The 22,338-nt window shown below is 37.7% G+C and overlaps 1 pseudogene; it reads right to left on the bottom strand.

Annotated features, from left to right (window-relative positions):
* The window catches only part of LOC120882063, a 40,985-nt pseudogene extending 20,106 nt beyond the window's left edge, over positions 1-20,879 (bottom strand).
* Positions 20,880-22,338: the final 1,459 nt, after the last annotated feature.

Raw genomic sequence — 22,338 nt, 5'->3', positions numbered from 1 at the left:
ATACAGTAAATTAAACTTAAGTGTCCCCCTTAAAAATGACTCTGCATATTTGGTAGTTATTTGGCAAAGCTATCTCCTTGACTCCTTCACCGAAAAAGAATGACCTCACCAATAACAATGTCTTGGACATACTGTCTTTATGGACTGATCCTATACTCTGGTTCTCATTGTCTGTGGTGAAAGGTAACTTAAAACAGATAAATGTATTATGTGTGTCTGCACATGCATGTATGTTTCCCCATCCTGATGTCATGCTTCTCCTAGATATGCAGGTACACTTACACAACAGGGTGTTCTCTATTCTTTTCATTACTTGGTATTTAAATGTAAACTGCAGTGGTTGACTTTCAACCTTGGGGTAAAACGAGGCAGGTCCTGAGTCTGTATGATCCATCTAAGTCAGTATTTCTCAAGCTTGATAAAACACTGAAATTTTCCTGGGAAACAGAGGGTCTCAATTTTTTTGGTAAAAATCTTCCCAGATGATTATAAAGCATAGTCAAGTTTGCAGCTTGTTATTTTAAAATTAAAAACGAGGTGTTTTGTTTTATCACCACATTCTTGCCACTTTCCCATCCGAATATGTTTACCTGAATCCTGCCAATCTTTGATTAAGACAGGCATTGAGTTCTTTTAGTTCAGTTCAGTTGAGTTCAGTCGCTCAGTCGTGTCCGACTCTTTGCGACCCCATGAGTTGCAGCAAGCCAGGCCTCCCTGTCCATCACCAACTCCCAGAGTTCACCCAGACTCATGTCCATCGAGTCAGTGATGCCATCCAGCCATCTCATCCTCTGTTGTCCCCTTCTCCTCCTGCCCCCAATCCCTCCCAGCATCAGAGTCTTTTTCCAATGAGTCAACTCTCTGCGTGAGGTGGCCAATTTAGTGATGGCAAAAAAGAGCTTATCCTTCATTCTATAACAGTGAGCATATTTGGGGGATGTTTTAATTCAAAGGAATAAATAATTGTTTGTGCCAACTCTATGTAAGACTGTGCTAGTTACCACTGGAAAAACAAAGATGAATTTGATGGAGCAGTTGCAATCAAGGACCTTGAAATTTATGGAAAGAGAAACATATGCACAAAGATTTTTCATATTAGAAAAATTTTAAGGCAGTTTTCACAACAGTGGCTTCATATTTGAATCACCTGGAAGTTAAAAAAAAAATGCTGATGGCTAGTCCCACCCTTAGAAATGTTGATATTAAATCTGAACTGCAGCAGAAGTCTTTAAGTGTTTCTCCAGTCAGTAATTCTCCAAGGTTCACAGCAAGAAAACAAAGTGCTACAACAATGGGGAAACTGAAGTTCTTTGAGGAAGAGGTAGCATTTAATATTAATAGAAACTAATCATCATGAGCTTGCTATATACTCAAATCTTTTCATGATTTAACTTAGCCATCACAATGACCCTTAAAACTGGGTCATAGAAAACGAAGTAAATGGAACCTTAGAAAACTTGAATAACTTACCCATAGCCAACCATCTGGTGGAGCCCAAACTGGAACCCAGAGATTGTGACTTCAGGACTTCTCTCAAATGCTGTGTTATTCTTCCTAAAGAATGGAAATTTAGGAAGTAAATGAATGAAAAAATCCTTCAGTAACATTAACAGGAAAGGGCCCTGGAGCCAGCCTTGTTCCCCTTTGAATCTTGGCTCTCTCATAGCTTCCTTGGTAGCTCAGATGGTGAAGAGTCCACCAAAAATTCAGGAGACCTGGGTTCATTCCCTGGGTCATGAAAGATTCCCTGGAGAAGAGAACAGCAACCCATTCCAGCATTCTTGCCTAGAGAATTTCATGGAAAGAGGAGCCTGGTGGGCTACAGTCCTCTGGGTCACAAAGAATCAGACATGACAGCAACTTTTACTTTCACACACTTTCACATTCTTCAGGCATTATCAGTGACTAATCAGTTCCCTAGATTCTCTGTGCCTCAGTTTCCTCTTATGTACAAGGGATAATAGGATCAATTGCTTGAGTTGTTGTGAGGATGCAGTGAGTTACTACATTAATATTAGCAATCATAATTATTGTTTTGAGGAAAAGAAAAACTACTCGAAAGCTGAAATGCCTGGCTGTGGAATGACTGAGGATCTGGTGTGTTAAATCATGAGGAATAGAGTGACCTGTAGTTAGCATGATTGTAATTCTAGGTTTGTATCTATTTTCTTATAATATTGATAGTGCCTGTTTTTTCTTAAATGTGGGACAATAAGGAGACGATCTATCATAATGAAAACATACAGGCATAGCTCTTTTTATTGAGCTTCACAGTTATCGCAGTTTTTACACAAACAGGAGGTTTGTGGCAATCCTGCACTATCAGATGATAGCATTTTTTTAGCAATAAAGCATTTCAAAAATTAAGGTATGCTTACTGTTTTATTAAACATAATGCTACTGTACACAGTTGACCACAGTTCAGTTCAGTTCAGTCGCTCTGTCGTGTCCGACTTTTTGCGACCCCATGAATCGCAGCACGCCAGGCCTCCCTGTCCGTCACCAACTCCCAGATTTCACCCAAACTCACGTCCATCGAGTCGGTGATGCCATCCAGCCATCTCATCCTCTGTCATCCTCTTCTTCTCCTGCCCCCAATCCCTCCCAGCATCAGAGTCTATTCCAATGAGTCAACTCTGAGGTACACCTGTGTCATGCTGTAACAGAGCAAGTGAAGGGTTTAGAGGGAGAACCATTCAGTTGGACTTTGAGTTAAGAAGTGCCATAATCAGAAAAAAATAAGATCTGTGCTTTATAAAGATAACTCCAGCAACAATGTGTTGGATGGGCTGCAAATTGTAAAATTTGACAATTTCCAAATGCAAAGTGGTGTAAACACATGCTTTGAGAAATATAGTGGGCACTTGGGGACATAAATCAAGGGGAAAAGATTGAGAATGGGATGTATCCTAGGAAAACTGGATCTTTAATCTTTGAAGTCAGGGATCAAGCCAGGAATTGTTTCATTATTAAGGCCATGTGTAGCTTGAAACACTCAAAAAGACCCAGTCTCAATAAGTTTGGCCAAATTGCCAGCGGTGTGTGGGTTTGGATTTTTCTCACTCCAGGAAATTATAACAATTCAGACCAGACTAGAAGACACAGGGTCATATCTCATCATTTATGGCCCATGGCCTGGGAATGGGGACTAGGTGGTCAAGCTCAACTCTGTAATATTGAAAAGGAGAAAGGAGATAGTGTGAATGGAGAAAGGAGACCAGAAAGAGAGGCGATTGCCATCAGATCTTATAAAAAATAACTGCCATTCATTTGAACGAACAGGAGAAAGTGGCTCTTAGGGAACAGTAAGTCCCATTGTTTTCCTTACTTTGGTTATTTTCACGTGGATAAGATACGTCAGCCCAAGATTCTTTTAAAAGAACATATCACCTCTCACATAACATTCCAGAAACATGGTAAATAACAAGTGTGACTGCAGAGTGAACCTATGACTAGAAATTGAAGCCAGAATTTCTGCATTCTTTGCAAGTACCCATAGTTCCTTTAATTATACTCAGGGTTTGTAAATAAGAAAGTGCTTCATAAATGTAGAGAATCCAAGAGGTAATCCAAAAAATAAAATAAATATATGGTCTGGCACCACCAAACCAGATTAAAGCAACATTATTTACTAAAGAAGAGGAATATTTTGGAAAAATAGTAGTAAGGATATATTCACAAGAAAAATGCTACTTATTTGTGACTGAGGGAGAGATTGTCAATTTTGATAAATGTAACAAAGATGAAGGAAATAAAATGGGGGAAATGACTTACATTTTTAAATTACACTTTTAAGGGAAAAAAAAATCTACGTATCATCACATTGAGGAGAGTGAAAAAGTTGGCTTAAAGCTCAACATTTAGAAAACTAAGATCATGGCATCTGGTCCCATCACTTCATGGCAAATAGATGGGGAAACGAAACAGTGTCAGACTTTATTTTTTTGAGCTCCAAAATCACTGCAGATGGTGACTGCAGCCATGAAATTAAAAGACACTTACTCCTTGGAAGGAAAGTTATGACCAACCTAGACAGCATATTAAAAAGCAGAGACGTTACTTTGCCAACAAAGGTCTGTCTAGTCAAGGCTATGGTTTTTCCAGTGGTCATGTATAGATGTGAGAGTTGGACTGTGAAGAAGGCTGAGCACTGAAGAATTGATGCTTTTGAACTCAAAAGCATCATCAATGCTTTTGACTCTCAAGAAGATTCTTGAGAGTCCCTTGGACTGCAAGGAGATCCAACCAGTCCATTCTGAAGGAGATTAGTCCTGGGTGTTCTTTGGAAGGAATGATGCTAAAGCTGAAACTCCAGTATTTTGGCCACCTCATGCAAAGAGCTGACTCACTGAAAAAGACTCTGATGCTGGGAGGGATTGGGGGCAGGAGGAGAAGTGGACAACAGAGGATGAGATGGCTGGATGGCATCACTGACTTGATGGATGTGAGTTTGAGTGAACTCTGTGAGTTGGTGATGGACAGGGAGGCCTGGCATGCTGCGATTCATGGGGTCGCAGAGTCAGACACGACTGAGCAACTGAACTGAACTGATCATCACATTTCTAAACTTTCCTTTGAGAGAGAGAGGAAAAAAATCCTAGAGTCCATTATTTTGATGATTACTGAAAATATTTTTTACATTTCTCTTCCATCTATTTCTACCATTAAATATCTCCATCTTGTTTTACTAATTCATGTTTGTCTAAATTTTTCAGTTTTACAGGCTCATTAGAATTGTTTTGCCTCTTATCCAGATTTCCATCTATGTAACTTTAAGAAATCTCTGATGCCAATATGAAACTCATAAAATTTGGTAGTGAATCAGACCAACAATTTAGGAGGTAGTTTCAGGGAAAGTTCAGTTGTATTTAAAAACATCTGCAAAGTACTTTTTCCCTGGAGCATCCAGAAGGCACACATGAAGTTGATTGAGACTATTAGACATGAAATATTTCAATCAAAGTTATCATTCCACCAGAAGTAATCATTTATTCCACTTATTAGCAATTACCATGTGGCTTATCACATGATTCATTAGCACACTTCTGCTGGTATCCAATTTGCTTTCCCAGAATTCCTCTCACACTCCCTGGCAGGAAGTCACCATGGTGACATCTGTTTCTTGTAGAGCTATCAAGAATGATAAGCCACTTCTTGTGTTGCTTAAGTCATAGATTCTTTCCCCTTTTCTCCAACAGCTAATATGTTCTTTTTCTGCCATATGGAAAAGATAAATACCAGAACTTAAAATATCAGAATAAAAAAGAAATGAGAATGAAACTCTTTGAACATTGACCATGAAGGAAATACTTATGGAGTGTGTTCAAAGGTGTTGGACTCTTTGTGTTATTTTTATCAAATTAGTGACCTCATCAAAAATATGTTGGCTAGCAAAAATTTTCCTGCAGTCAGTCTATTCAAATATTCAAATGGACACAAACCATTAAAACCGTACACTTTTTTCAGTTATTTATTGCTATGTAATAAACACCCAAAACTTAATATCTTGAAATTACATTTTGTTATTATCCTAATGAATCTGGGGCTTGACTGAGCTCACAGAGTGGTCTCAGATGAAGTCTTCTGTACCCTTGCAGTGAGATATCAGCAGGAGATATACTCATCTGAAGACTCGACAGGACTATATAGCCATAAGGGTTCACTCATGTGCCTGACAGTTGATGAAGCTTGTTGGCTCTAAGTTTAGCTGGTGTTATAAACTTTAACATCTTAAACCTACCTCTCCATGTGCCATGGGCTTCCCATGGCATGGTAGCTTGGTTTCAAGATGGAGTGTCCAAAGAGCAAGTGTCCCATAATACCTAGGCAATAAGACACAAGTTTCCCGTGACCCAGATTCAGGAGTCATATGGCATCTCTTCTGTTATATTCTAGTGTTCAAAAGTAAGTTACAGTGTCAACTTAAGTTCAAGAGGAAGGAACCACCCAAGGGCCTGGATACATCAGGGGTCATGCCTCACTGAGGAGCCATCTTTGAAGATCAGTTACCAGACCTCAAACTAAGACTTTATATAAAAATTCAGACAGAACCTCTATGCAAAAAGAAAAAATTGAACTTAAAAAATTTATAGACTCAGGGCCTAAATTGGTATAGAATATCTATTCATTTAATGTCTCAGATTACTCTACACAGTACCGAAAGATCAATATATTGAGTTTCATCTTTATGACAGTATGTTTGCAAAAATATGTTTCATAAATCAGGTTTCAGACTACTCCCATTACTGAAATATTCATATTTTAGGTAAAAAGTTTCCTTCTTTTTGAGTATTGATAATTTTAAATAATGATTGCTACCATTTATTTAGCATTAACAATGTTCCAAAGAACTGTTACTTTCATAAAAACCTATAAAAGAAGTACGATTATTTCCCCACTTTATGGATATATCAATAGAGAGAGGCTCAGAGATTAAGTATTTACTAAGAACCACATAGCTAATGAATGACAGAGCTACAATTTGACTTTAGGGAATATGGATCCAAAGTGCATGCTCTTAAATATAAGATCTGCTGTGAAGACCTGTACTAAGATACAGCATCAGTTACTAGTAATGTGGTTGTGTTATCCTACAATATAGAATCTAAATCTAGGGCACGGTTTTAGCTAGTATTAATTTACTACAGCCAAGGACCGCTAGAAAATACCTGGAGTTGAATAAGTTGGGTTTGTTTTACACCATAGCATGGAAGAACACACATCTTGGAAATCTGTAGTATCTGCAAGAGAGTTTTAGAAATAGCTATTTTCAATTTGAGCTTTGGTTGGATGACTTTCAGGAGGGCTTAAGGAAGGGAGGATTTACCCAAGTCTAGATGCTATCAGAATCCACTAGGGCTTCCTTCGTGGCTCAGCTGGTAAAGAATCTGCCTGCAATGCGGGAGACTTGGGTTTGATCCCTGGGTTGGGAAGATCCCCTGGAGAAGGGAAAGGCTACCTACTCCAGTATTCTGACCTGGAGAATTCCAATGGGGTTACAAAGAGTCAGACACAACTGAGTGACTTTCACTTTCCTTCACTTACAGATGCTGTCAGAAAGTGAGTGCAAATCTATGATTGGCAATCTCAAAAAATTCTGCCTATAAAAAGAAGAAAAGACTAGGGTGAGGATCAAGCTGTAACTAGTGAAGAATCAGCAGTCACTCAAGTTAATCATGAGAAGATAATTGGTATTTTGTGGTTTACACAATGACCTTGTTTTCTGTTGGCACCTAGACAAAATTGTGCAATGGTCTTGCTTTTGTCTCATTTTATCATGGTCTCAGAGTGACCTCATCTGATCTTGGTATTCTTTGAGACTGCGTCCAGAAGAACAGAATGGCCTAGCTGTAAGGGCCAGGCCAGCTTTTAAGACACTGGGGCCTTGTTGCTCATGTCAGGCCAATTTCTGGATATCAGGGACTGCTTTTAATATTTCTTAGTGGGTCGAATTTTTCAAGTGAATATAGTATGTCCTATTTCTTTTAGCGCATTATTATTTTCTTTTAATACTTAAGATGTTGAATTAAATATCTAATAGACACTATATTTGCAACTTGTAATTTCTAGGTAATATTAATAAAATATTTTATTAAAGATTATTTTATTTTTAATTATCAATATGCATCATACTTTAAATGTGTTATTATTATATTTGAGGGAAACTTTTTCCCAAAAAAAGCAAATCATGTTTTAAAAGACTTAATGGGGGAAAGCTTAATATATTGACAGACTGATTTTATATTAATTATTTGTTTTAATATTTATGTTAAACTGCTACTTTTACATTAGAATTGATCCTTGAATAACATGGGTTTGAACTCCATGGGTCCATTTATATAAGGATATTTTTCAGTAGTAAATACCACAGTACTAAATGAGGAAACAGTGGAAACAGTGTCAGGCTTTATTTTGGGGGGCTCCAAAATCACTGCAGATGGTGACTGCAGCCATGAAATTAAAAGACACTTACTCCTTGGAAGAAAAGTTATGACCAACCTAAATAGCATATTCAAAAGCAGAGACATTACTTTGCCGACTAAGGTCTGTCTAGTCAAGGCTATGGTTTTTCCTGTGGTCATGTATGGATATGAGAGTTGGACTGTGAAGAAGGCTGAGCGCTGAAGAATTGATGCTTTTGAACTGTGGTGTTGGAGAAGACTCTTGAGAGTCCCTTGGACTGCAAGGAGATTCAACCAGTCCATTCTGAAGATCAACCCTGGGATTTCTTTGGAAGGAATGATGCTAAAGCTGAAACTCCAGTGCTTTGGCCACCTCATGCAAAGAGTTGACTCATTGGAAAAGACTCTGATGCTGGGAGGGATTGGGGGCAGGAGGAGAAGGGGACGGCAGAGGATGAGATGGCTGGATGGCATCACCGACTCGATGGACGTGAGTTTGAGTGAACTCCGGGAGTTTGTGATGGACGGGGAGGCCTGGCGTGCTGCAATTCATGGGGTCGCAAAGAGTCGGACACGACTGAGAGACTGAACTGAACTGAACTGATACTGGTCCGTGGTTAGTTAAATCTGTGACTACGGAACTGTGCATACTAAGGAACGGTGTGTAAGGTGGGCCAATTATAAATTATACTCAGATTTTCAACTGATTGGAGGGTTGGAAACCTGCATTTCAGTTGAAAATCTTCATTGTTTGAGGGTCAACGCATAAACCCCGCATTGTTTGAGGGTCAATCGTAATTGCTTTTAGCATCATTTTCTATACTATTTATATTTTTTAAAAAAACAGGTATTTTGAATACAGATAAACTGAGAAGTCACTAGGATATGTAAGATTCATAGGAATCCTATGTTAAATGTTCATAATATACTGCAATTAAATTGACTTTTTTTTTTTTTTTAACATACTCAGCCATCTTGGATGACAGGGTTAAATGTCCTTAAGCTTTAAGGCAGAGTTCAAGAAAACAGATCTGATACCATTCATCAGTTGCTAAAATTCAGCATTCAGATTAAGGAGTGCTACAGGGTATTTCAGTAGAAAACAAAAAAATTATTCTGAGTTCCTAGAGTACTAAATTTTATTTCTCTGACTACACAATACTATTTATCCTTCAAGATTCAGTTCTGTTTTCCACTCCTTTGCTTGAGATAGACACTCATCCTTAGTGGCTCCTAATATCCTGTTCATAATTTTGTCATAATTTTTGCCTCCTCCACCAGACTGTAGACACCTCAAGAAAGGAGCCATTCATCCCCTCACCTTAATGTCTAACATGATATTTGCCCTCTAATCGATACTCACAAAATGCCTATTGAATGAATAAATGAAAAAATGGATGAATATTTATTTTTTAATTTTTATTTTCAGTTTGGATACACTGGCATAAAAACAAATTTCTTTCTCAAAATTAACAAAGTTATAATACTATGACAAATGAAATTGCAATCTAACTCCATGACAGCATGCAATAAAAGTTTATTTTAAAAATAATTTTCTAACATATATGATCTAACAATCCTTCATGTGAAGTTGCATTTTTTTTCTGTTCCCAGAAGACAAAATGTTTTCTAGAGGCTGTTTTATTGTTTTGTTCTTGGAATTTGTTTCAGAAAATACAAAACAGGTGTGGATCATCTGTAGTCATTTAAAGAAACTAATGAAATTAATGAATTTTTAGTGTCTATTTCAAAAAACACATGCATATTCATTTCCTATGCAAATGAAACAGTATTGATATTTATAAATGCCATATTAAAAGTCTTTAATAAACCGATACAGAATTGTAAAGTAAAATTAAATAAATAAATAAATAAATAAAAATAAAATAAAATAAATAAAAGTCTTTAAAATTAATATCATAACTTCAAAAAATGAACTTCAATGTCTAGAGTGCTAACAGAGGAACTAATAAAACAAACATTAATTTATTGTTAATAAAACTAAGTTAACTTAATTATTAATTATTATTGTTAATTATTGTTTAACTTAATTACTAGTTATTATTGTTAATTATTGCTGTTAATAAAATTTCTAGATATTTATAGCTAGATATATCTCATTAAATAATGTTTCTATATACTGTTATTCAGGAAAAATTTATAACTTTGTTTTGAAGTCAGACATTACAAAAAAGTTTTCTCCATAAATTAGTAGGTGACAATTATGGAATTTATCTTGTTGTATTGATTCTTCCCATTGTTAAACTTAACTGGAAGACAATAGCAACAAATACTGCCAACCAATCAATAACAATACCATAAATTGTTATTCTAAATGGACTAATTTTTGGATCACTTACAATCTCATGAAAGGGTATATGTAAAGAAGATCTTGTTGGACTCCCTAAATAGCTGGAGATAAATATAAGGAGAAGATATCCAGGAAAGAGTTATTTTCCTTTGTTAAAAGAGAAACTTAGAAATATTTTATTCATGCTTCCTGATATATGTGTTGGATTGTTTCCATTCTGATATAATTAATTAAACCAACCATAGGAAACTCAATGAAATACAATTGAATTCATTATTAAATTTAGAAATAGTTCAACAAATCTGTTACTTAAAATTAATTTATATAATAGTTTTAAATATTTAATATTTATATAATAATTTAAATATTTTAGTGATTAATAATTAACTACATTGGGTTAATTAACTAACAATAATTAACTACAGTGGGTAGCAAATGGCCACCCTATCCAATTTTTTCTGTCTGGAAAATCCCAGGGACAGAGAACCCTGGCAGGCTACAGTCCATGGGATCACAAAGAGCTGGACATGACTGAAGCATACATATATCATATATATTCACAGACCTTTATTCTGAGAGGAAACAAAGTCCTAAAATGAAGATTAGAAATACGTGTTTTGACTTTGTCCATATAGCTCTTTAGAGTCTCAATTAGAAAAATAGGTAGTGTAGTAAATGCATCTTTTTTTTTACTATAAATACATATGAGACATATGGCAAATCATTTGGAAATATTTTATGCCATTATAAAAAAATTCACTGTTAATGGAGATCTAATAAAATTGGGACAAAATGGACACTCAAAACTAGAATATTAAAAATAATATTTCTTATATTAAAGTCCATCTTTTTATTAAAAATTTCCATTGCTAAGCATATAAATATTTGAAGAATTTTATCCTATTTGTAAGGACAGGGAAGCCTGGCGTGCTGTAGTCCATGGGGTTGCAAAGAGTTGGACATGACTGGGCAACTGAACAACAGCAAAGAAATATCCTATACATAATTAATATAGTGATTAACAGTTCATAGCCCAAACTCTAAGGATAATTGACTAAATACTGACTAAAGCATCATTTATAATCTATGTTGCTAGTAATTAACTGAAGGATTAAATATGACTGTAACTGACCTCTAGGTCTGGTATACTAGTAATTCACCTTTATTAAATAATTTCTATGAGCTAGATAGATACTTCATGATAACTTAAATTCAGAGAAGTTAAGTAACTTGCACAACTAGTAAGTGGCAAAGTCAGGATTCAAATCCAGGCACACTGGCTTTTATAACCACACCTGAACCTCTGTACTATCCCCACATAGGGCCTCTGGTAGTTCTCCTTTTATAAATAAGAAAACCAAAGTCCACTAGGTAAAGGTGTACAAAGCCACATGGTAAATCTTTGTTGAGCCCAGAACAAAACCCAGATAGTTTACTCCAAGTCCCAGACACTTTTCTATGACAAAATGCTCCTCACTTGCCCCACAACCCCAGTTTCTCTTAAAACTGTAAATTTTCACTTCTTTTGTCCTACTTACCCCCTTCTGTGTCCAGGGGCCAGCCTATCTGCTCCATCCATAGTTCGGCTTCCTACACCATTCTAGAACTTTGGTTTAGGCCATTTGGCCAAACTGAAAGACCCTGAATTAGGTCAACACGAAAAGACAGCCAGCTGCATTTTCAGACAAGATTGGGCACATTCAGGGTGGTATGGCCATAGACGGAGGCAGGTCCCTGCCTGCACTTTCAGACTGACAAAGGGATCTGACAAGAGCAAGGTAAATAATGAGGAGAGTGAAAAGTATTGAAAATGTGCAAAACAAACAAAAGAGAATGGGAAACTAATCTGCAAAACAGAAAATACTTGGAAGAGAAATTTCGTGGTTCTGAATATTTTTAGGGCAACGTGCTGGCCGTCTTCTAGTAACCCCTCCAGATCCATTCTCCACTTGGATTCACCCTGTGTCTGTGATGACAGCTTCTACGTGTGCATGCTTAGTCGTTCAGTCGTGTCTGACTCTTTTGCAGCCTCAGGAACTACATGAACTACAGCCTGCCAGGTTCTTCTGTCCATGAGATTCCCCAGGCAAGTATATGTAGTGGGTTGCCATTTCCTCCTCCCAGAGATATTCCTGACCCAGGGATAAAACCTGTGTCTCCTGCATTGGCAGGCAGATTCTTTACCCCTGAGCCGCTTGGAAGGCTGACAACCTCAACGTCTTTATAGATTCCAACAGGTTCTCCTTCCTCTGGCAGTGAAAGTCACCTGCAGACTTTGAAGAGAAGGAGAGTGAGGTAAGATATTTATTCCCTAATTGTGCTTCTGTGATGGTTCAGATGGTGAAGACTCTGAATGTACAATGTAGGAGACATGGGTTCGATCCCTAGGTTGGGAAAAGTCCCTGGAGAAGGGAATGGCACCCCACTCCAGTATTCTTGCCTGGAGAATTCCATGGACAGGGCCTGGAAGGCTTCAGTCCATAGGGTTGCAAAGAATCAGACATGACTGAGCAAGTAATACTTTCACTTTCACTTTCCATTCCTGTTAGGTCACTGTGGTTTGGCCATGAAATTCCTCCAAAGGTCTCCAATCAGGCTGCTTCCTCCTTATACTGTCCTCCCTGAATTCCAAGAGCCGCCTATCCCCTTTGTCCTTCAGACCTACCAGTGATTATGATCTTGTCAAATTCAGGTCAGTTCACTTCAGTTGCTCAGTCGTGTCTGACTCTTTGTGACCCCATGGACTGCAGCATGCCAGGCCTCCCTGTCCATTACCAACTCCCGGAGTTCACTCAAACTCATGTCCATCGAGTCAGTGATGCCATCCAGCCATCTCATCCTCTGTCGTCCCCTTCTCCTCCTGCCCCCAATCCCTCCCAGCATCAAAGCCTTTTCCAATGAGTCAACTCTTCGCATGAGGTGGCCAGAGTACTGGAGTTTCAGCTTTAGCATCATTCTTTCCAAAGAAATCCCAGGACTGATCTCCTTCAGAATGGACTGGTTGGATCTCCTTGCAGTCCAAGGGACTCTCAAGAGTCTTCTCCAACACCACAGTTCCAAAGCATCAATTCTTTGGTGCTCAGCTTTCTTTATAGTCCAACTCTCACATCCATACATGACTGCTGGAAAAACCATAGCTTTGACTAGACAGACCTTTGTTGGCAAAGTAAATTGTGAACCCCAAATTACAGCAGCTCTCTCAGTGGTATCCCCAAACCCCTGACTGATATAGGAGGTATGGAAGATAAGAGAATTCATCATAAAATACCTCACTGGCAGGTGAGAATACAGAGAACTGTATTTCATCTGAACATTATTGAGATGGATATTCTAAATGATTTCAATGTGGTATGTAGTTTGAGGAAGCAGTCATCTTTATCATTTGAAGATAAAAGTTAGGCCATTAAGTATATTCAGTAAGGTTAAGACTTCTGAGAGGAAGCCCCAAACTCACAAGAAATCAAGTCAAGAATAAATTTAGAGTTGTTGTTTTCAGTGTAATGGACTAAGTGCCTTAGAGAGCATTACTCTTTAATAGCCATCCATTTAATAAAGCAGTTTTATTCTAATTTAGACTCAGCCATTATATATTATGTTTAAAAAAGAAAGATCAAATATGAAAGACAAATAAGCTATTATTCAATAGCTTAAAGTCATGTCTGACTCTTTGCAACCCCATAGACTGCAGCACACCAGGTTTCCCTGTCCTTCACCATCTCTCAGAATCCACTCAAATTTATGTCCATTGAGTCAATGGTCCCATCCAAACATCTCATCCTCTGTCACTCCCTTCTCCTCCTCCCCTCACTCTTTCCCAGCATCAGGGTCTTTTCTAATGAGTCAGCTCTTTGCATCAGGTGGCCAAAGTATTGGAGCTTCAGCTTTAGCATCAGTCCAATGAATATGCCTTCCAATGTATATTCAGGGTTGATTTGCTTTAGGATTGACTAACTTGATCTCTTTGCTGTCCACAGGAGAGTCTTCTCCAGTATCATGATTTGAAAACATCAATTATTTGGTGCTCAGCCCTCTTAACAGTCCATCTCTCACATCTCTGCTTTTTAATATGCTATCTAGGTTTGTCATAGCTTTTTTCCCAAGGAGCAAGCAAGCCACATTGCATTGTGGCTGTAATCATATATAATATTTTATGATTACTATATACTAGGAGGAGAAGGAAATGGCAACCCACTCCAGCATTTCTGCCTGGGACATTTCATGGACAGAGGAGCCTTGTAAGCTACAGCCCATGAGGTCACAAAGAGTTGGACGAAACTGTGCACATGCACACATATACTAGGAACTTTGCTAAATATTCTTTTTAAAAAACATTTTTTGGTAAAATGCTTGTTTGAGGTTTAATCTATGTTGAGTAATATTCAACCTGTTTGAATGTAAAGTTCTGAGTTTTGACAAATGTATATAGTCATGCAACATCAATAAAATTATAGAATTGTTCATTCACACCAAATAATTCATTTGTCCCCATTTGTAATCAATTCTTTCCCCAAAACCCTACCTCTAGACACTAGATAGCAGTGACCATCTGATTTCTGTACCTGTTGATTTATAATTTTCCAGAATTTCATATAAATGGAGCTGCAACTTATATATCATTAGCCTTTTGTGTGTAAACTCTTTGCTTTAGCATAATGATTCTGAGGGTAATCCATATTGTTGCATGTATTAATATTTTGTTCCTTTTTTGATGAGAAATATTCTATAATACCACAGGTTTTCCATTTACCTATTGAATTACTTTAGGGTCACTTCCAGTTTTTATAATTATAAATAAAGCATTTGATTTAGGTAAGGTCTTTGTGGTAATATATGTTTTCATTTATCTTTGATAAATAAAATGGAACCATTGGGTCATATGATAAGTGCATGTTAGGCAATTACCAAACTATTTTCCTTGTGCTAAGTGGTTTTAAGTATTGTCTCATTTAATCCCTAGAATACTAAATTCTTATTATCTCATTTAAACCTTAGGAAAGAAGAACTTTGGTTTACTTCCATTTCACAGATGAAAAACCTGAAGCTTAGAGAGATGAAGTGACTTAGCTGATGACTGTTATTAGCCTGGGAATAGTCATACCACTTAGGAATCAGACTCCCTGATTCTAAATCCAGGCAAATTTAGTTGGGTTACAGAACCACACTAAGGCATAGTTTCTTCATTTGTAAAATTAAGATAGTCATTTTTAAGTGGATTAAATGAGTTAGCATGCTATGGCATTTAGAACAGTATCTGGCACATAGTAAGCACTCAATAAATGTTAGTTAATAACATTATCTGGACATACTGTCAATTCCAGTCCAAATCCCAAGTTGGCCTCTTGCCTGAAATTCTTTTAAGTTCAGTAAGATCTGTATCTCTGAATGTGTTTATTTATTTTCTTCCTTGTTCCAGCAGAGTTTAAAATGACATCTGTCAGTATTAGGGAGCTGAAGCTTACCTGAAGATAACAAATAATGAAATTTGGATTTTCAACTTTGGAGTTTTAAGATGCAGCTTCATAGGGGTAGAATAATCAACAGACACTTCAGGTATAATAGTATAGCCAGTAAAAAATATATCCCATCTGTATTTGTCAGCCCTTGCACTCACTCACCTAGTTGTGTCTGATTCTTTGTGACCCCATGGACTGTAGCCTGCCAGGCTCCTCTGTCCATGGAATTTTCCAGGCAAGAATATTGGAGCTGGTTGCCATTTCCTTCTCCAGAGGATCTTCCCAACCAGTGATGGAACCAGAGTCTCCTGCACTGACAGGCTAATTCTTCACCACAGCACCATCTGGAAAAATCACTGAATCTTCTCCATTTCTTTAGTTCTTATTTACAAAACAGTAAAGTAAGGCTTGGGAAGTTAGAACAAGTCAATAGCAAGCTTGGTGTTAAAGACAGAATCAGAATGATATATTATTAGGTTGTTTGTCTCCTTTCTACTTGCCAAACGAAATCAACCATACATACACACACATGAAGCTATACCTATGTATATAATATATATGTGTATACAGGTGTGTGTATAGGTATATGTGTGTATTGTGTGTGAGGTTGGTTTGACATGTAACAAGTACATGTGTGTATAAATCATATATATGCATATATACATATAATAACATACTCGTATTCAGAGAAAGAATTCCATATTTAAATTAATTTTATTTTCCAGCTTTAGAGTTATGGACTCCTAATAACTCCTAAACTGTTACAAAACAACTACGTTAAATTTTCTTTGCTTTTCTCTTATTATTAATATATATCAAGGACAGGCCTGGTGGCTCAGACAGTAAAGCATCTGTCTACAATGTGGAGGACCCGGGTTCGATCCCTGGGTTGGGAAGATCCCCTGGAGAAGGAAATGGCAATCCACTCCAGCACTATTACCTGGAAAATCCCATGGACAGAGGAGCCTGGTAGGCTACAGTCCATGGGGTCGCCAAGAGTCGGACACGACTGAGTGACTTCACTTCACTTGTCCTTAATATATATCAAGGACTCTAAATTTACTCCAGAAAGGTAAAATTTAAAGGACAAAGGCCACAAATTTTAAATTTTATATTCTTCCTTATACTTAATTTTATATACTATAGAAATCATTTTGGTCAGTTTGAGACAATTTTTGATAGTTTATCCTGAGTATTTATACAGTGTAAGATAAATCCATTTTGTCAAGGAATGCACACACAAAAACCCTACTGTATTTAAAAGAATTCAATAAGCCACCTGAATGAAACCATTACAAATGTGAATTATGCATGTGAAAATAGGCTCAGATTTTTTTTCAGTGAATTTCTCGTCATTTGGATTCACCTGCTGTTCAAGCCTATATTGTCTTGAAGAAAATCCAGCTTGGAGTGAAATTTAGAAAGGCAGAACGAAGCAAGCAAAGCCAAGTGATGAGAGCTGTCACTAGATCTGCCATGGGATAAAATTGGCAGGTTTTGCTTGGCTATGGCCACAGGTGGAACATAATTTTGATGGCTTTATCTACAATACTCTTGAGCCTTTTTTCCACATCATGGAAATCTGATTCAACTCAGTCTGACAGATGGCTATCTGATTTGTAGAAATGTGGGGGCCCCTGTGTCTCAAGTCTGAAAGAGACAGGGCCACCAGACTTTCTGAAAACATAGAGAGTCAGCAAGTTGTGACACAAGGATACTGTTGCTTGGTTTCCTCTTTCTACCCTCAGGCATGCACTGCACAATCCATCATATGTGCATTGCCCCCTGCAGTTAATCCTGTTATCCTGGTTCAGCTTAAATAAGGATGGAAGAGCCAGATGAGCTGTAGTAACAAATTCTGGAATTACTTAATTGCATTTTAAATCATTCTGTAACATATGCGGAGGGACACAGTTCTGCAGCTTCACGGTCACTGCACTGAGTTGTAAGGGAGACCTGGCTCTGCCCTCCAGGATCATCTGAAAGAGTTGATATTCATGAAATGTTAGTTGAAAGTTACTTTTGAGATATTCAGAATTTTAAACTAGAAACATTCAGTTATGAATATCACAAAGTGCTATCATTTTCCTTCTTTCCTGTGGTTCCATTTTCTTATAAATTATGTTATCCCTTTATATGTTTAGAAATGGAAGACCTACAAAAGCTGATTAGAGAGATGTGGCATCATAGGTAATGAATTATCTTAAGTTAATGTTTAAAACAAATCTGGCTGTAATTTTAAGACTGGAGATCTATGCAAATGTGTGAGTACAAGGTTTCTTACAGGTTTTTCTCTTATCACCTACATGGCCATACATGATCCTACAGAAGAAAACCAACTGTGTGCTGAGCGGTTACTGAAGGGCTGGTAGTGCTTTTGCAGTGATGTGCTCTCTGCTTGGGATGTTCTTTTTCTGCAAATTCCAAGTTTTGGTCCAGGTTTCTGTTCAAAAATCACTTTATCAGACTTCCTTGCTACATCCGCTGCTGCCGCCTCACCTGCCATCCACCCTCTGTTTGAATATTAGGCACATTTTAATACCAAAAGAATCATACAGGTAGAAATAAGAAGCTCAGGTTTGGGGGTTGGCCCAGTACTGAAAGCATACATGCATGTGCATTCTTGGTATCCTAAAGGTATTCTGTAAGGTAAAACTGGGATTTTGTTTTGTTGTTGTTTTTAAACAACCTATTTTTTATTCTCAGAGTAGTTCTATCATTCAGTTTAACCTTTAAGTAAAAATTTCTTTCTGCTGAACTCTTTGTACATAAACTCAGAATTATTAATTGACTTTGTTCTGTCATTTAATAGATTTTGCTTTAATACATTACCATATTTTCCTCCAGCCACCTGTTTTATAAGTTCTGGAAGTGTTTCCTTTTCTTAGCTTAAGACAGAAGTCAAATTCTCATTTATTTAGGCAAACTTAAATGATGAAGTTTGATCAAAGACACTTCTTTTTATGTATTTGGTTAAATATAATGTGAGGAGAGGGCACAACAGGATTAATTTGTTTCATAAATCTTTTATAAGCAATGGCTTATGAAATCAAGGAGGTCTCTAATCAAAATACAAAAACATTTCACTTCAGAAAGAAGTACAATCATTTATGAGTAATCAGAGAGCAAAAAGTCTCCTCCAAAAAGTCAAGTAAAATAGTAAGCTAACAAAAAAGCCACAGAAGTAAGGTATGGTGGGGGAGGGCAGTGGAAAGAATAGAAAGAACTGGTCATCAGTGAGAACTAGAAAGCTTGGTTCAGCTCAGTTCAGTCGCTCTGCTGCTGCTGCTGCTAAGTCATTTCAGTCACGTCCAAATCTGTGTGACCCCATAGAAGGCAGCCCACCAGGCTTCTCCATCCCTGGGATACTCCAGGCAAGAATACTGGAGTGGTTGCCATTTCCTCCTCCAATGCATGAATGTGAAACGTGAAATTGAAGTCATGTCCAGCTCTTTGAGACCCCATGGACTGTAGCCTACCAGGGTGCTCTGTCCATGGGATTTTCCTGGCAAGAGAACTGGAGCGGGTTGCCATTTCCCTCTCCATCAGTCACTCAGTCGTGTCCAACTCTTTCTGACTCCCATGGACTGCAGCATGCTAGGATTCCCTGTCCATCACCACCTCCCAGAGCCTACTCAAACTAATGTCCATCACATCAGTGATGCCATCCAACAGTCTTATCTTTTGTTCTCCCCTTCTCCTCCCACCATCAATCTTTCCCAGCATCAGGGTCTTTTCCAAAGAGTCAGTTCTTTGCATCAAGTGGCCAAAGTATTGGAGTTTCAGCTTCAGCATCAGTCCTTCCAGTGAATATTTGGGACTGATTTCCTTTAGGAATAACTGGCTGGATATCTTTGAGAGCTTGGGTAACTTACCTTTATTGAACTGCTAACCCCGAACTTCCTCTAACCAGGAGGCCTGCAGGTAGGATGCTAGGAGCTACCCAGACTTTAGTAAACACATCTGGGCATCCACCAAGTCCAAGAAGAATTAGAGCTGTAAACTTTTTTTTTTTTTTTAATTAGAGGAAACTGGAGGAAAGGAAAAATAAAAAATGAGGGTCAAGAAAGTGAAACCAGTGATTAGTCTAGTACATGAAATACATGTAATAAGATCCAGTGAATTTGATCTAGATGGGCCACAATTTTGCCTCTAAAATCTCTCTAGAAGCCACACAAAGTGGGAAACATAATCAATCATATGATTTAACGGTCCACAAGATAAAAGCAAACTAGTTGTCAGTACTTTTTCAGGTATGAAGAAAAATGTTCCCCATAAATGGAACTTGGTGATATCACAAATAATATTCTCTCAAAAACAGACTTCACAATAAATATGTTTTAAAGGGATATTTCTTTTACTGTGCTAATGATGTGATGAATCATTATAATGAAATCTGCAATAATCAAAACAAGTGTCTTCCCTGGACAATTTAATACCATGAGATGAATGTACTAGAATAGTATTTTGTTCACAGAGCTTTCAGTAACACTGAGCAGTTCCACCTCAAAGTACATCCCTTGAGAAGTTTCAGATATTCCAGACTGCTTGTTATGTGCACACCTTTATTATTTCACATTCAGTCACACCGAAAACAAATCCAACAATTACTTTTTAATGCCAAGGATACTAGTGAGGAAACATGCCTTATTAAACATACTTTTTGTAAAGTATTTTATTTGAATTTATAAAACAAACAGGATTTGCTTAAAAGCGACAAAACTAAAGATAAACCATTAACTGACTTTAATGAATAGTTAAAATTAACCTGACATAGAATTATAAGCATATCAGACGAGTATGAGGTTAACTTTGAACAGTAAGCCAGCTTCACAAAGTGTCCATAAATACGGTCCAGCCGTAGGTGTCTCCATCAGCACGTCATTCCTGCTCCTGAAAAACTATCTTCTATTCTGCTTTTCTCTTGAATCTGTGTATGTGTCCCCAGAGAATTGAGAACCACTATTTACTCAGTATCTAGGTGGGGTCCTACAAGGGTCCTGTGGTTTGTGAGGTGAATCCAGATAAGCTGTCTTTCCTCTTTCTACACTTTCCTTCTCTTCTCTCCCCTTTGCGTTTACACTCTCTCTTTTCTGCAGCTGCACATTCTGGACAGGGTGGTACATTTCTTCTGAAACTGCTTCTCTCTTTGAGCTCTTTCCACGTATTTGTTGCTTGTCCTTGTCCTCCCGGGGACACCTGCCCTGCATCCATGCCTCACACTTGGTGTGCTGGTGCCCCAAGGGGCAAGTTTCAAGGTATCGCTCCCTCAGGGACTACCCAACCCCCATAGATTCCAACGGCCACATTCAGACGTCCTCATGCTTTGCATCATACTGCTAAGTCGCGTCAGTCGTGTCCGACTCTGTGCGACCCCATAGACAGCAGCCCACCAGGCTCCCCCATCTCTGGGATTCTCCAGGCAAGAACACTGGAGTGGGCTGCCATTTCCTTCTCCAATGCAGGAAAGGAGGTTCTCAAACATGAGAATCTCAGTGTTGGTGGAATAAACCTCTGAATGCTTAGTGAAAGTCACCGAGAAGACAACTGCCCTCTCCCTGGGAATCCAAACAGGCTGACACATAATAACTTGCTTCTCCATTCGTTCGAAGTGCTCTTATCACAGCTATGAGAGGAAAGCAAAGTGGCTTTCTATCCCTGGGGCTGTGCAGACATCAGGAAAATTGTGATACTTAATATCAATTCAATGTGTGTTACAAGTGCATCTTCTTAGTTTTAAGATGTGAATTCTCAAAAGCAGAAGAGGGAGGGGACGCATTCTAGGAAATTTTCTCAAGGCAGCATAGATTTATCACCCACCAGCCTAGAGAATGAATTAACATCAGTAACAGTATTCACAGGACATTCACACTCTTGGTCACCTGAGGATATTTCTCTGCCCAAATGGCCATGACAGCAAATGTTATGACAGAAACTTCTCTTCTAACAATATAGGTATAATCGTTTTTATTTTAAGAATTAGGCAGTCTTTGAAATAAATTTTCTCCAGTAGACAACATAAAAAAAGTGCATAATATGATATTCTCTCTTATATATAAGAAAATATTGTTCTGTTGTTCTACTAGCATTCATCACATATATTGGCATCCACCGCACAGAACATTTTATTGCTATATGCTGTCAGAAAGGCAAAAAGATTAGATCATTCTCTCCCATTATTTCAATTGTGAGCAGAGCTCTCATAAGGAATGTTACTTCTTTGAGAGTCAGTCAGGTATGTTGAGACAGTTCTTTCACATGTTTGGATCACATGAGCACTAATTAGTTTACTAAAAGCAATTCTATGAATTACTCTGATTTGGATGATTAATTGAAGCTCCCACAAGTAATTGACTCCTGGTGAACAGCTCGCATGCTTGGAAGAACTGGATCCTCTACTCAGGGTAAGGATTATAAAACAATCCAGAGACATATCGCACTATTACACCATCAAAAAGTTGAGACCAATGTAAAAGTACAACCCATAATTTTCTTTGATAAACCATATTCACTATTATTAAAGTAAAAAAGCACAGGTAAAGGATGAACTTTACTAAAAAACCCCAAATATATATATATGATCAACAATTCTAACACACATGATGCTTTTTCTTGTAAAATGCTTTACAAATACATATTTAAACCTTACAAACTCCTAAGATACATCATTATT

Source organism: Oryx dammah, unplaced genomic scaffold, assembly GCF_014754425.2.
Source record: "Oryx dammah isolate SB20612 unplaced genomic scaffold, SCBI_Odam_1.1 HiC_scaffold_2, whole genome shotgun sequence".
Lineage (NCBI taxonomy): Eukaryota > Metazoa > Chordata > Mammalia > Artiodactyla > Bovidae > Oryx > Oryx dammah.
Note: the sequence above shows the minus strand (reverse complement) of the source record. Positions and strands in the feature narration are given on the sequence as shown.